At 38.9% G+C, this 14,190-nt stretch overlaps 1 long non-coding RNA gene across 1 annotated transcript; it reads left to right on the top strand.

Annotated features, from left to right (window-relative positions):
• LOC124289314 lies at positions 1-3,436 on the top strand. The gene is made up of 3 exons (XR_006901659.1): positions 1-89; positions 2,413-2,519; positions 2,797-3,436. It is a non-coding gene; the product is annotated as an uncharacterized LOC124289314 (long non-coding RNA).
• Positions 3,437-14,190: the final 10,754 nt, after the last annotated feature.

Here is a 14,190-nt window from a genome sequence, read left to right as displayed (position 1 = left end):
GTTTCAGATGATGTTTGTTTTTAATTCAACTTGACCAATATAATGTCATATTTCCCTATGTCGCCTTTGGAATCACAGAAAGCTCAATGGTGAGTCAATTTCAGACGAAAACAAACTTGATTTCTTTCCATGTTTATGGCATATGCTGCGGTAGTTTCGTTTAAGATGAAATATTACAATTCATTAATGTAATGTGATTATATATTACCCTTAAACCGAGGAGCAAAATATACTGCTAATCGATTATAGGATATTATATTTTCATTTGAAAATATCTTAGGTAGCGATAAGATGTATGCAAAAGGAAGTGTACACTCAGTCTTTCCACATTGTTTTAATTCTTGAAATATGAAAGTTTCAAAAGTTGAAGAAAATAGACAACTGATGATAGTTATTTTTTACATCTTATGTTTGATCACAAACTATGCCATTACCGAGTACAATTTACATTTTAAACACAGTAGGGAGCATGTTGTTCATTCATTTCTTACTCCAGTCTTCATGGGTAAGTTACACACGCTTACACATCCACAGATTATTTTGTACTTTTGCAGGAACGAATTATGGTTTAATATAAATAATGAAATTTAACAATTCTTTCAATTTTCAGGCCATAAAACAAACTTTGTTTTGCCCCTCACATCACATAATACACTTCACATATTGATCTATATGGACCCGTGAAGATCCGGGTTAGAATTGATCTTCGGTAACCCATGCTTGCAGTAAGAGGTGACTAATGGGAACTGGTGGTCAGGCTCGCTGACTTAGTTCACACATGTCATCGTAACCCAGTTGATCGATGCTCATGCTGTTGATCACTGGATTGTGTGGTCCAGACTCGATTATTTACAGACCGCTGGAACATTGCTGAGTGTGGCGTAAAACTAAACTCACTCACTCACTTGATCTATATGAACCCGTCTTTCTTCGCATTCTTTGGCACACCTCGGGATAATCTTCCTGGATATAGAAATTTATAGTCTAAAGTCCTAATTTTATATAACAGTAAAGTTTTTAGAGCCCAATTAAGATAGTGAATTATTGTTAAATTTCATATTTCATGAATTCAACTACACAGATGATCATGTTATTGATTTATTAAAGATAATCATCCATCTAATATTTTGATTTCTACTTTATAGTCTAGTACGTTCCTGTTTATATGATAAGTTATGTCGCATATAAACAGAAAGCGCACAGCACACTGGGACTCACTCAGACGATGAAACAGATAATACTATATGAATGTTTCTGTTCTCGCAGACAGACATTTCAAAACACCTCGGGATAATCTTACGCACGAATCTCGAATATCGAAATTTATAGTCTTGAGCGTTCCTGTCTGTATGATAAGTTATGTCGCATATAAACAGAAACCACACAGCACACTGGGACTCACTCAGAAGTTGAAACAGATAATACTATATGAATGTTTTTCTTCTCGCAGACAGACATTTCAAAACACTTCGGGATAATCTTACGCACGAATCTCGGATAAGGCAATGGTCAGCTACACTAAAATGGGTAGGCTAACGTTAAGTCTCTCTCTGTGAATATATGTAAGTTTGAGAGTAACAAATCAACTCAGTTAAATTGAAAAGGAGCCCTAGTGAGATGGGAAATTAGGGCTTCATTTAGGGCTTTAGCATAGACTAACAACTAGTCTCTGAAATGAACATATTTTACTGAAAAAAAGTTCATAGTAATTTTTTTTATATATAATGAAAAGGAGCCCTGAGACTTTATTCATTTCAGAAGCTGAGGAAATCTAGACTTGCCACATTTTCTAGACTTGCGTGGGCTTTCTTGGATATATTTACTTCTGGGTCTGTACGACAAACTAGGCTTTAGCATTGCAGGGAGGGCTAGACAGTAGGAGAAATGATGTGGTTCAGGGACTGGGAGACTATACAATGGGTTGGGAGTTTGGGGATGTTGGGTAACTTAACTGTGTGTGTAAATAATAGTCCGAGACCCAAGAAGATCCGGTTAGTATTGGTCTTCAGCAACCCATGTTTGTCGAAGGGGCCCGTCGTGATACCCCTCCTGCAGGCTGTTTGTTCAGCTCACATCAGTTCAACAAAACTTGTCAAGTAAAGGAATATTAACCTTGTAGTGTTGAAGTTGTATAGTAAAGACCCCATCGATATCACAACACGACCAGAATGCAATTTTAAATATCAACGGTGTTTTAAAAATCGGGGCGGTGGGGGTAGCCTAGTGGTTAAAGCGGTGGCTCGTCACGCCGAAGACCCGGGTTCGAATCCCCACATGGGTACAATGTGTGAAGCCCATTTCTGGTGTCCCCCGACGTGATGTTGCTGTAATATTGCTAAAAGCGGCGTAAAACCAAACTCAGTCAGTTTTAAAAATCATACAAATAAAATATGATATGCATTTAAAAAATAGGTTGCAGCACACGAGAGGAAATGGACGGGCCTCCGATGAAGGCGCCATGATTCGTCGCCATGGACTTGCGACAGGATCCGATGTTCGTGCCACCCTTAGTGTTTCAGGTACATACGCTTAACTGTGGGTTTTATTAAAGGTACACATGCATGTTACCTGTGTCAGGTTAACTATTTTTACCTACTAACTATGTGACTGAAGTGCTATAAACGAAACGTGAAGATCCGGGTTAGAATCGTATTCCTAATTACATATTGTATGAGTTTTCTAAGAAACTAAAATATTCTTATTTATCTTATTTCATATACTGTTCAGGGTAACTACTTTACTTCTTCTCCTAAATATTAACAACAATTCCAATAAGGACTCTCTATGTATATTCAGACACTTCTGATAATCGCTGACATATCAAAGAATATACCACAAAGCTCCGGGTTATTAACGCATCTAAAACAAGCACAACAACAGCAGCAGGTGTGCCTGCAAAGTGCAAAGAAGGCTGTAACAGTTACCTCCCTTGAACGTTTGCTATTTCGTCTGCAATTGGTCGTGTCGGTTTGTTTTGTTTGCAGCTTAACAACATATTTAGTACAGTCATGTGTGTACGTTGTATATCAAGACGCTTCGAGTAGTATTTCGTTTGAATGAAATATTAATTCATATTGGAAGTAGTGTATGTATATATCTGGTACCACATGGAACATTTTAACACTTGCTGCCAGTTTCCTTTCCACTAAATCTAAAGACAAATGGTATCATAAAAGATTTAGTAATCTGCACTCACTAATTATATTATTATGTTATTTATACCGAATAAAACCAATTCTATATATTTTAGCAGTTAGTGTTGACGTTTAAGAAAAGTCTGAATCAAAATTTATAAAATTGTTTTTTGAAACGTTCGTAAAATAATTCAAACTACTCCACAATCTCCACACTCATGACCCGTTGTTCAAAACTATTTAACACGCTCCACGAGAAACGTAGCACCTGAACAAAGGTATATTGTCTATGCAGTGTTACATCAGAGAGGTAACTCGGCGGTTTTTCTCACTAGAGCCAGATTGCCTGATTCGATTATTTACAGACTGCCGCCTTATAGCTGGAATATTGCTGAGTGCTGCGTTAAACAACAAACAAACAAACAAACAAAAACCAAATACCGGCTGGACCACACATCGGCCTTATATACTCCAGGGTGATAGAAGGCCCTTTATTGAGGATGTGTACAAGAATTACCTTTTAGATTACCTGTTGACATAACAGCTGCATGATACAAAGTCACACATGTTCCAGTTCCAATCTTGATGATGACCGCCTCCGTGGTGTAGTGGTTAGAGCGTCCGCCCGGAGAGTGGAATGTCGCGGGTTCGATCCCCGACCGCGTCATACCAAAAGACGTTAAAATATGGTACTTGTTGGTCCCTGTCTGGTGCTCGGCATTAATGGGTACAAGAAGGACTGGTCGGCTCGGAGTCAGTATAATGTGTCTGAGTGGGGTATTCATGCTTCACTGCGGCATGGTATCTCAGTGGGCTAGCACTATAAAACCAGCTTTAGTCTGGGCTAGTACAAGCAGCCGCACATACACATACACGCGCATGCACGTCGTCATATGAGCGAAATGTTTTCAAGCACGACGTTAAACCCAATTTCACCTCACCTCACCTCCAATCTTGATGAGATGATACTTGGACCAATAAATTATGGGTTTCTTTCGCTATATACATCATCTGCAATTTAAGATCTCATGCAGCGTTCTTCAAAGGTCAACAGTGTGTTCATTCTGAAGACAACTGCCCCAAAGGTATTAGTGACGGTTGATATGTAGGTTATAAAAGGTCAAGAACACAAGCTATAATCCAAAGTCATTCTTAACACAAGTTTGTAAATTATAATAACCAGTGTCTTGAGTGAGTGAGTGAGTTAATATTTAACGCAGCCATATCGTGACGAGAACATATTTGACATTGAAATGGAATATGTGTATATTATAACAACCCGTCATCAAAGGACAGTAAAACAACTAGAATATCACAATTAGAATTAAAACTAGTGTGGAAAGTTAAAACTAATAGCACTATTAGGACAATACAAGATAAAAACAGGCTATAGATCGCCAACAACTGAAGGTAGATCACCATACCAGGGACCATGGTGGCTTACAGTACCTTTGCTACCTGCATGGACCCTAGATGGATTTACACCATCCCTTCAGCCGCTGGCGAATGTGATTAGTTTTAGCCATTATTCAGTGTCTTGAGAGTACAATGTACAGTTAACCAGTTTCAGTGGTAACGGGTGATGTCGTATTGAGATGTCAAGGTCACCCAAGAGGTCACAGCGAGCGAGCGAGTTTGGTTTTACGCCGCTTTTAGCAATATTCCAGCAACATCAAGGCGGAGAGGTCACAGTGGTATGCAAAGGGTTGTGATGCAATAGAAACGATATATCTAAGGATTTTTAAATTTCCTCGTAGTTCTGATAGAACAATCAATCAGGATAAACCTGTGGTGATGGTTTGTTGCTGGATCTGTTTCTTGTTCCTGTCCCTCTTGGCCTTTCTTGAGTCCGTCAGTGCCTCAGTCCAGGATTCCAGCTGCCTTTCGCAGTTCGGTCTTTTCTCTGCAGCAAGATGGCTCCTCCATTCAGGGGCGGCGGGGTAGCCTAGTGGTTAAGGCGTTCGCTCGTCACGCCGAAGACCCGGGTTCGATTCCCCACATGGGTACAATGTGTTAAGCCCATTTCTGGTGTCCCCTGCCGTGATATTGCTGGAATATTGCTAAAAGCCGCGTAAAACCAAACTCACTCACCCACCTCTCCTCCATTCACGTTCAAATGCTTAGGGCATCAACTATGCGCATCCCATTTTTGTGATTTTCTTTTGAATCTTTCCCATTTTATCTTTTGTCGTTTCTCCTGATTTACAGCTTAATGGAACGCTGTAGACACGAGAGAGAGGGGCTAGAGAGATAAACGTCTAGACGCAGGACTTTGCAACGTTCAATACTACACTGGTCTCAGCAACCCATGCTTGTCGTAAAGAGGCGACGAACGGGATCGGGTGGTCAGGCTTGCTGACTTGGTTGACACATATTATCGTATCCAGTTGCGTAGGTCGATGTTCATGTTGTTGATCACTGGATTGTCTGGTTCACACTCGAATATTCAACGTTCAATACTACACTGGTCTCAGCAACCCATGCTTGTCGTAAAGAGGCGACGAACGGGATCGGGTGGTCAGGCTTGCTGACTTGGTTGACACATATTATCGTATCCAATTGCGTAGGTCGATGTTCATGTTGTTGATCACTGGATTGTCTGGTTCACACTCGATTATTTACAGACCGTCATCATATAGCTGGAATATTGCTGAGTGCGACGTTAAACAACAAACAAACAAACACAGGAATCTGTCTTGGATCAAAGCCCCACTCTCCCCTTGAAGTCGTCATGGCAGCTTTGTGAGAAGTGTGTTCTGATCACGACCTGACAAGGTTGTTAATTTCAGCACTTTAAGAGTCTTTGCCCCCCACATCCTGAACAACAATCCACAGATGCAGATGGAGCGTATCAACATTTCTTGTGAATATGTACTTTACAGAGAAAGTGTAACCCCAAACAAAACATGTTACATTTGACCACTCTCTGAAAAACACTGATTCGCAGTATCAAGTTTGTGGATCACGAAGAGATGGAAAAATGTCCCTATAAATACTTCAGTAGTATATAATGATTACTGCACATGCAGCATGTGCATATCAATTGAGGCAGGTTTCATTGTGTAGAAAAATAAGCCTTCTTGACATTGTTTTTCCATTTGACCTGGTTACACATGATTCCATCCAGTTTCTGTCCCTGTGGTAGTGCTATGCGACGGATTTTGTTGAAGCGGCAGGATATTTATTGTAAATTACCACAACTGTATTATCACCTTGCAAATGGTGAATATGTACAAAGATATTTCTGTACAGCTATGAATGAATAAATGAATACCTATGAAAAAGCACCCCCCCAAAAAAACCCCCAAAACCCAAACAAACCCCCAAAATAACAAAAAAATAACACACAAAACCACAAAAACTTTCCTTGTGAAATGAATGATAATAGAAAAACTTAAATTCTTCAATGATTTGTTTCTCTCAAGGTATTCACATTGGGAATAAGGCGCGTCAATAACATAAATAAAGTCTTGGATTTTGTTTCATCTTTCTGCAACAGACATAATTGGAACGCATATTGTCATGTTGTGCTTTCTAAGTCTAACATTACCAATATCACCTTTTTGTTGGAACAAAGCACATCTGTCGCAATAGTGTATAATCAGTGAAATTCAGTCAAGATTTGGTAACATCGGATCTTGTCACAAATCCTTTATCAGACTGTGATGGGCAGACTGAATTGTATAACAACTCACTTCGCCAATTGCTGGACTGTCATGCACCTCAGAAGGAACGTACTTTTGTACAGCGTACAGGATGTCCCTGGTACAATGAACTTGTTCATGAAGCTAAACGTCAAAGACGTAAAGCAGAACGTAGGTGGCGAAAATCTCAACTTGAGATACATCGTCAAATGTATAAATATCAAAGAAATGCTTTTTGCAAGATCGTCCGAGAGCAGAAGCATTTGTACTGTAAACAGCAAATCACAGAGTGTGTAGGAAAGCCTAGAGATCTCCACAATTTCATGAAATCTATTACAGGCAAGACGAAAGAAGTTTTTCTTCCTCAATGTGATAATATTACACAACTTGCCAATGATTTCAATTCATTCTTTGAGAATAAAATCCTGGATATCCAGAAACTTCTCAGGGAGTATCAACAGCCAGACATGGTGTTCGAGGAAACCTTGTTTGATGGCGTTCCTCTGAGGGAGTTCGCACTTTGTACTCCACAGGATGTTCTGAGTCTCATCAAATCATCCAACAAAACCACTTGTCTGAATGATCCAATGCCAAGCAATCTTGTGGTTGATCATCTCGATCATTTACTTCCAGTTATAACCGACATTATTAATAAAAGTCTTTCATCCGGTGTTTTCCCTACATGTTTGAAAGATGCTATTATTACTCCACTGTTAAAGAATTCCAAACTTGATACCAACATACTCAAGAACTATCGGCCCGTTTCAAACTTGACTTTTCTCAAAACTTGTGGAGAAAGCTGTTACCAGACAACTGATGAAGCATATCAACCTCCATGACATCTTTGATGACTATCAGTCTGCTTATCGTCCGCAGCATTCAACAGAGACCTTGCTCCTTAGAGTTGTTAATGATCTCAGGTGTCTAGTGGATTCTGGTGACATGGCAACGCTGACTCTTTTAGATCTCAGTGCAGCGTTTGATACGGTTGATCATTACAAGCATCTGGATATTTTACAGCATCAAGTTGGTATCAGTGGAACAGTGCTCTCTTGGTTTGCATCTTATCTCCATGTCAGGCGGCAGTCTGTATATGTCTTGGGACAGTTTTCGGATAAGACAGTGCTCTCGTGTGGAGTCCCACAAGGTTCAGTGTTGGGACCTGTGTTGTTTCTCTTATACGTAAACTGTCTCAAAATCATAACTGACAAGTTTGGGACTCCTCATTTTTCATATGCAGATGATGTTCAACTGATGAAAAGATTTAACACTGAATCAATTTCTGACACCCTACAACAAATTGAAAACTGTACTTCTGAAATTAAGTCATGGATGACCGAAAGAAAACTTAAGTTAAATGACGACAAAACAGAGGTATTATTGGTCGGATAACAACAACAGATCATCGACAAGGTAGATGTTGAGCGAGTGATGATTGCTTCTGCCTGTATCTCCCCATCACGACAAGTTAAAGATCTTGGAGTACAGCTACAGTCGGACCTTGCCATGTCTGCACAAGTGGATCATCTGTGTAAGACATGCTACTTTCACACTCGTTCCATTGGTACCATCCGAAAATACATCACTAAAGAGAGTGCACATATCCTGGTCAGATGTCTTGTGTCTTCCCGCCTAGACTACTGCAATAGCCTTCTCACTGGAATATCCAAAGAGCACATGAAAAAACTCCAGAAAGTGCAGAATACAGCCGCTAGAATTATATCTTTGAGTTCTAAATATGATCATATAACCCCTGTGATCAAGTCTTTGCACTGGCTTCCTGTTCAATACCGAGTTGACTACAAAGTTCTGTGTACAGTCTTTAAGTGTCTCAACAACCTTGCCTCTACATATCTCTCCTAACTCAGTATGTGCCTTCCAGAACTCTACGTTCCCAGTATAAACAGCTCCTCAAAGTACCTCAAGCTCGGCTCACCTCTTTTGGAAAGAGGAGTTTTCAGCATGTCGCGCCTCTCTTATGGAACTCTCTACCGCTCCAAATCAAACTCGCCCCGACCCTGGACTCTTTTAAGAAGGACCTAAAGACATTCCTTTTTACTAAAGCCTATAATTGACATTTTCCCTTCTTTTGTAAATAGTTTTAATGCGCCATGAGCATGCATGAGTGGGTGGACACTGGCGCTTTACAAATATCCGCTATTATTATTATTATTATTATTTATCCCACAGAAACACCCATCCTAAATGATTTTATAGTTGCGATCCCTAATTGTTCGAAGGCGGCTAGCGCTTTTCGTTTTGTTTAATAAGCATCTTGAGATTAGAAAGGTTTTAGATAATCAGTAAGAAATACAACATTTAAGTTCAAACATTCCTCGTCACGTCTACTCGAAACACGAAACTCAATAATGCACTTTTAGATGAACGAATCTCGTGTTTTGCATCTGTGCTGTTTTCGCCGCTGTTAGCAATATTCCAGCAATATCACGGTGGGGGACACCAGAAATGGGCTTCACACATTGTACCCATGTGGGGAATCGAACCCGGGTACCGCGGTGTTATAACAATTTGCCGAAGTTTAATACATTTTACCGCGTTATTACAATTTACGTCGTAACACCCGGGTCTTAAGCGTGACGAGCGAACGCTTTAACCACTAGGCTACCCCAGGAGCCTTCTAGGAGTAGATTGGACGTTGCAAAGTTGCACAGTGTTACCAACGCATCAATTCCACTGACCAGTGTCAGCCCAGTCTAGTCTCGCCCGCACGCAATGTTATTAAACACTGTTAAACAAAGATGTGATGTTAGAGAATCTCTTCATTGCTGAGAAATATATACATGAATTATCAGGAAATGGAAAAAATAGCCCAGCTTCTAATATGGATGTAAAACAAAACTCAAACAAGAATTTACCTTTGTGTCCATTTTCATTGGAGTGATATCATTAAAATAAAATTGCAAATACAATTCCTCGGTAATCCCTTTGATCAATTCCTTCTGCATATCCAAAAATACCCAACCTTTGAAACTCTTTGATTTGGTTACATTATATTATCAGTAAAGCTGATATCTGAACTGAGAAATGGATATTTTTTTGTGTTATTTGCTGTTTTTGAGCCTGAAAACTGAGGACATTCAAAATATAAAGCACATATGGTGTAATTAGGTGAAGATGCGGGTTTGTCCAAAGTTTCATTATTTCCAGGTATTATATTTCAAAGCTGGTTTTAGAAAAAAGTAAACGGAAAACCGAATCTTCGGGGTTTCTCCTTAAATAACTAATCACAACATGCTTAAATTTCTACACTAAGTTAAAATAACAAAAAACAAATAACCGACTGATGAAGTGGAATAATCCAGGATTAGGGCTTAGATGGAGAGGAACAAGATTGTGAATGAGTGAATTAAATTTGACATTTACGTTGGCAATATTTCGGCCATATTGTGCCTGTAACAATTTTAGTCACAATATCATTGATAAATACATCAAGGTACATGAACCATGTCGACAAAGGAAAGTAAACTTATCAAAGTATCACTATTAAAGCGTTCGCTCGTCGCGCCGAAGATCCAGGTTCGTTTCCCCACATGGGTACAATCTGTGAAGCCTATTTCGGGTGTCCCCCGCCGTGATATTGCTGGAATATTGCTAAAAGCGGCGTAAAACTAAACTCACTCATAACGGTACATAATAAAAATGGGCTGTAGATCACCAGCTACCAAAATTTGGTCACCATGAGGACTTACGGTGCTTCTGCTACATGCATGGTACCCCGGCTGGATCCCTCTGGGAACTGGTGAATATTTAATTTATAAATTCAGCAAAACAATTCAAATTAACAGATATACTATATAACAACATAAAACCACATTAAATGCAAAATACTTTGAATGAAATGGGACTTACCCTCTCAGGAGGACAATAATTATTCTACAATACTTTAACCCCCTTTGAAGAGACAGCCATCTCAATCTCAGTTGCCAATTCACTCTACAAACGAGCATTTATCTATTTTCAAAACATATCAATCAAAATGTTACGAGACATTCTATTTCCTGTGAAAAGGCAATAATTAAATGAAAAGCAGGAAATAAGGAAGTTGTTATCCATAAAGTTCTATATGTTCTACATTGTACGTCTCAACTTCAATAATGCCACTCAAACAAGTTAGACTATGCATGTTGTGTTTTATATATTTTTTATCTAATATGTTTTTTACCAGGGTCCTTGCAATATTTTGGACCATCATATCGTACTGCACACTGTAGTAAGAACTGCGTGAGAACTACATAAACGTACTAACAAGGGTCCCTGCAATATTTTGGACCATCATCTTGGGGAAATGCCTCTTAACAATTGGAGAGATACTGGTATTGAAATGGATACTTGCAAGAATACAGAATTGTTTTGTAAATTATTTATATCTGTGACTGATAATAATTATGGAGACTGTTTATACATCTGAGACAAATATTATGTCACGAAGAGGATTGTTATGACATTGGGACTCTTTTTACTTTTTTCACAATTGGTTGGAAAAACAACAACCAATCATTGATAACGATTCAAGACGGACATGACTGGGCTATCAGAATAAAATATTCAATCCAGTATTTAAGAGGTGAGGTGAGGTGAAATTGGGTTTAACGTCGTAGTATTTAAGAAGTCTCGGAACCTCCACACAGAAAGAGGTAGTATACCCATTGTTTATAAAAATATATTCTGTTCGTTTCTGTGAAAAGAGTTTCTCAGTCATGCTTCTAGTGTCTTAGTTCATTCTAAAAAATCGCTTGTGTCTTTTCATTATTTCATTTTTAAATGAAACAATTGGATGAATTCAACGGCTATTTGTAACCTAAAGAAGTAGATTATTTCGAAAAGCCTTGGCTTCATGACACAAAACTTTCTTTCCCTGTGCTACCGAAACTGCAAAATAAATTCACTGCCTCACTAATTCTAACGGATAATACTTATTTTTACAGATTTCTCTGTATCGGACCCATCGTAGTTTTGTGTCTTTGGTATTCTTAAAAGGTTTTATATGAATGCTTGTGAAACCTTTTGTCGACAGCTTCAAGTTCCTTTAAGACAGACTTTTCACCAGGGATAACAGGATGTTACCAAGCTCCCTTGCATAGGGTTTCTCGTTTAATCCTGATTTTGTATTATTTCACTCAAAATTATCACCAAGAAGTGCCCTGGTGGATTTGGCAAAGTAAGGAAAAGATAACTCAATTTCGACATAGATAATGGTTTTGCAATCTGAAGTAGTTCTTATTCTTTTTACTCATCTGTTAACTATTCGTTGATGTTCTAGTCACGATATGGCTGAAATACTGACTTTAAATTTTAACTCACTCACACATTTGATGTTCCAATTAACCATCTCATTTACAAATTTAGACAAATATAATTTTTCCGAAATCCACATTGAATATTTGTTGCTAGATTATTTGATTCTAAGTATCGTGTCAATCTGTTGCTGAATATGCGTTCAGAGGTTTTGCAGACGAAAGCTGGTTTATGGTTTGGTTTGGTTGATGTTTAACGCCGCACAAGGCAATATTGTAGCTAAATAGCTGGTTAATGAAATGGCTCTGTGATCCGAAAGATCTGTGTGATCACATCCAGGTTTAGATATGGGGAATATTGCTTTGTGCTTTACTGGTGGAAAGTTTCATGATGTCCAGATTTCATTCAATATCTTTCTTAGAGAATTACTGAATAAGGTTCCGGCAAGTGCTTCAGGCGTTGATTATGGTTGCTAACAGCTCCTGAAGCAGTATCACGTGCCAAGAGCAGTATGAAGTTCACGGATTGAAAATACTTCATTATAATCTTCTCCATTACCTGAATTAAAGTAAATAGTGTTCTTTTCTCACTGTTTTGGTTAGTTGTTTTTAGTTGTTTCCCAAAGTTATTGACAATATCGGAGAAATCTGTTATACACTGATCCCTGTTTTTTAGATGAAGAATGCTAGACTTAGGACCCATACCTTTAATTTTCTGAATAATATTCCATTCATTGGACATGGGGTTTCGTGGATTTATTCTTGAGACAAAACCCACCAAGATTGGAGCTTGTTTTGTTCATATATACGCCTGACTTTGGCATTTATGATTTTAAATTTATTCAAAGTATGTACAGAGAATGGCGACAGAAAAATGCTCTGATTTTTCGTTGCATTCCTAGCCTGCTTGCGGTCATTATCAAACCATTATTACGAATGTAAGAAATGGCAGTGGCATTTAGAAAAAATGCTGCTCTTTTTGAGTGGGAGGAACAAGATCAGACAGATTAGGCTGTCGGAGAAGAACGCCATACAGTAGATGGGGATGATTGAATTTAATTTCCTGTGTTTTCATTTGTCGGCAGATACCCACTGTACATGTCTCCTTCCGGTTGCCACCAGTTCGGATTTAAAATGGAACAAAATCTCGCCTCGGAATTACCATTCAACCCAATAATTCATTTCTTTTCAAAGTTACTGAAATACTGGATCGGTTTTACATTCCATTTTGTCATTTTTCAAGTTGACATATTCTTGATCCTTTTCTATCCTTTCTGAGGAAATCTTCCTGCTCTTCCCAGATTTTCCTCTTTGCATTTTTCGATGGAAGACACGCCATGTCTGAACCATGCAGCATTTGAATGCTTTGAGAAGCGGTATCAATGAAAGAGGCCGTGACAACGTGGGTTGTTCATGGTTCCATAGAGGACCCAGAATTATATGTCAGGGGAAGGGGAGTTTGTATGGAGTTCAAATATTTTTCATCTATACATCCAAACCAGATCAGATTTTTAACTTCAAGGTTGATTATCATTTCAACAAAAATGCCCTGGAATAAGGTAATAGGTAATTCGCATTTCTGTTTCGTTTGCAGTTTTAAGCGTACTTTATTCAAGAATATTATTTATCGGAAAAGATTAACTTATGAGGTAACAAAACATGGAAACACAAACCTTCCTGAACCATACATTCCCCAATCGCTAACGATTTTGAAAGATGATAGAAGTAAGATGGGCAATTTCAAAGTTGAAGCTTTCTATCAGTTGTGCTTAATACCGCCACGATTTGTCCAACGTATTAAACATTCGCCCGTCGAGGCAAACTGTAGCATGCCATTACCTCAGGGACGGTTTAAGGGAGTCTGTGCCACTCCTCTTGCAGCGCCTGACAAAATTCACTGGTCGTGGGCATTTGACGTTGACGAACACGCTTCCCTATTGTGCCCTGGACGTGTTTAGGTTTGGGATCATTCCTGGCAAGGGATTCTGTGTGTTGCCGGAGGTAGGCACAGATGCGTTCGTGCTGAAAAAGACAACGTCAATAACGTCCTTGCATACAGAACAACAAAGGGTCTCAGTGTGAAGTGACTCTTTCTTGCACAATATTGAGTAGGGTTCACTCAGTCATACTGATACCTCCCTCCCCACAACCGATGCA

This window comes from Haliotis rubra, unplaced genomic scaffold, assembly GCF_003918875.1.
Source record: "Haliotis rubra isolate DU_JTF1 unplaced genomic scaffold, ASM391887v1 Scf44, whole genome shotgun sequence".
NCBI lineage: Eukaryota > Metazoa > Mollusca > Gastropoda > Lepetellida > Haliotidae > Haliotis > Haliotis rubra.
Note: the sequence above shows the minus strand (reverse complement) of the source record. Positions and strands in the feature narration are given on the sequence as shown.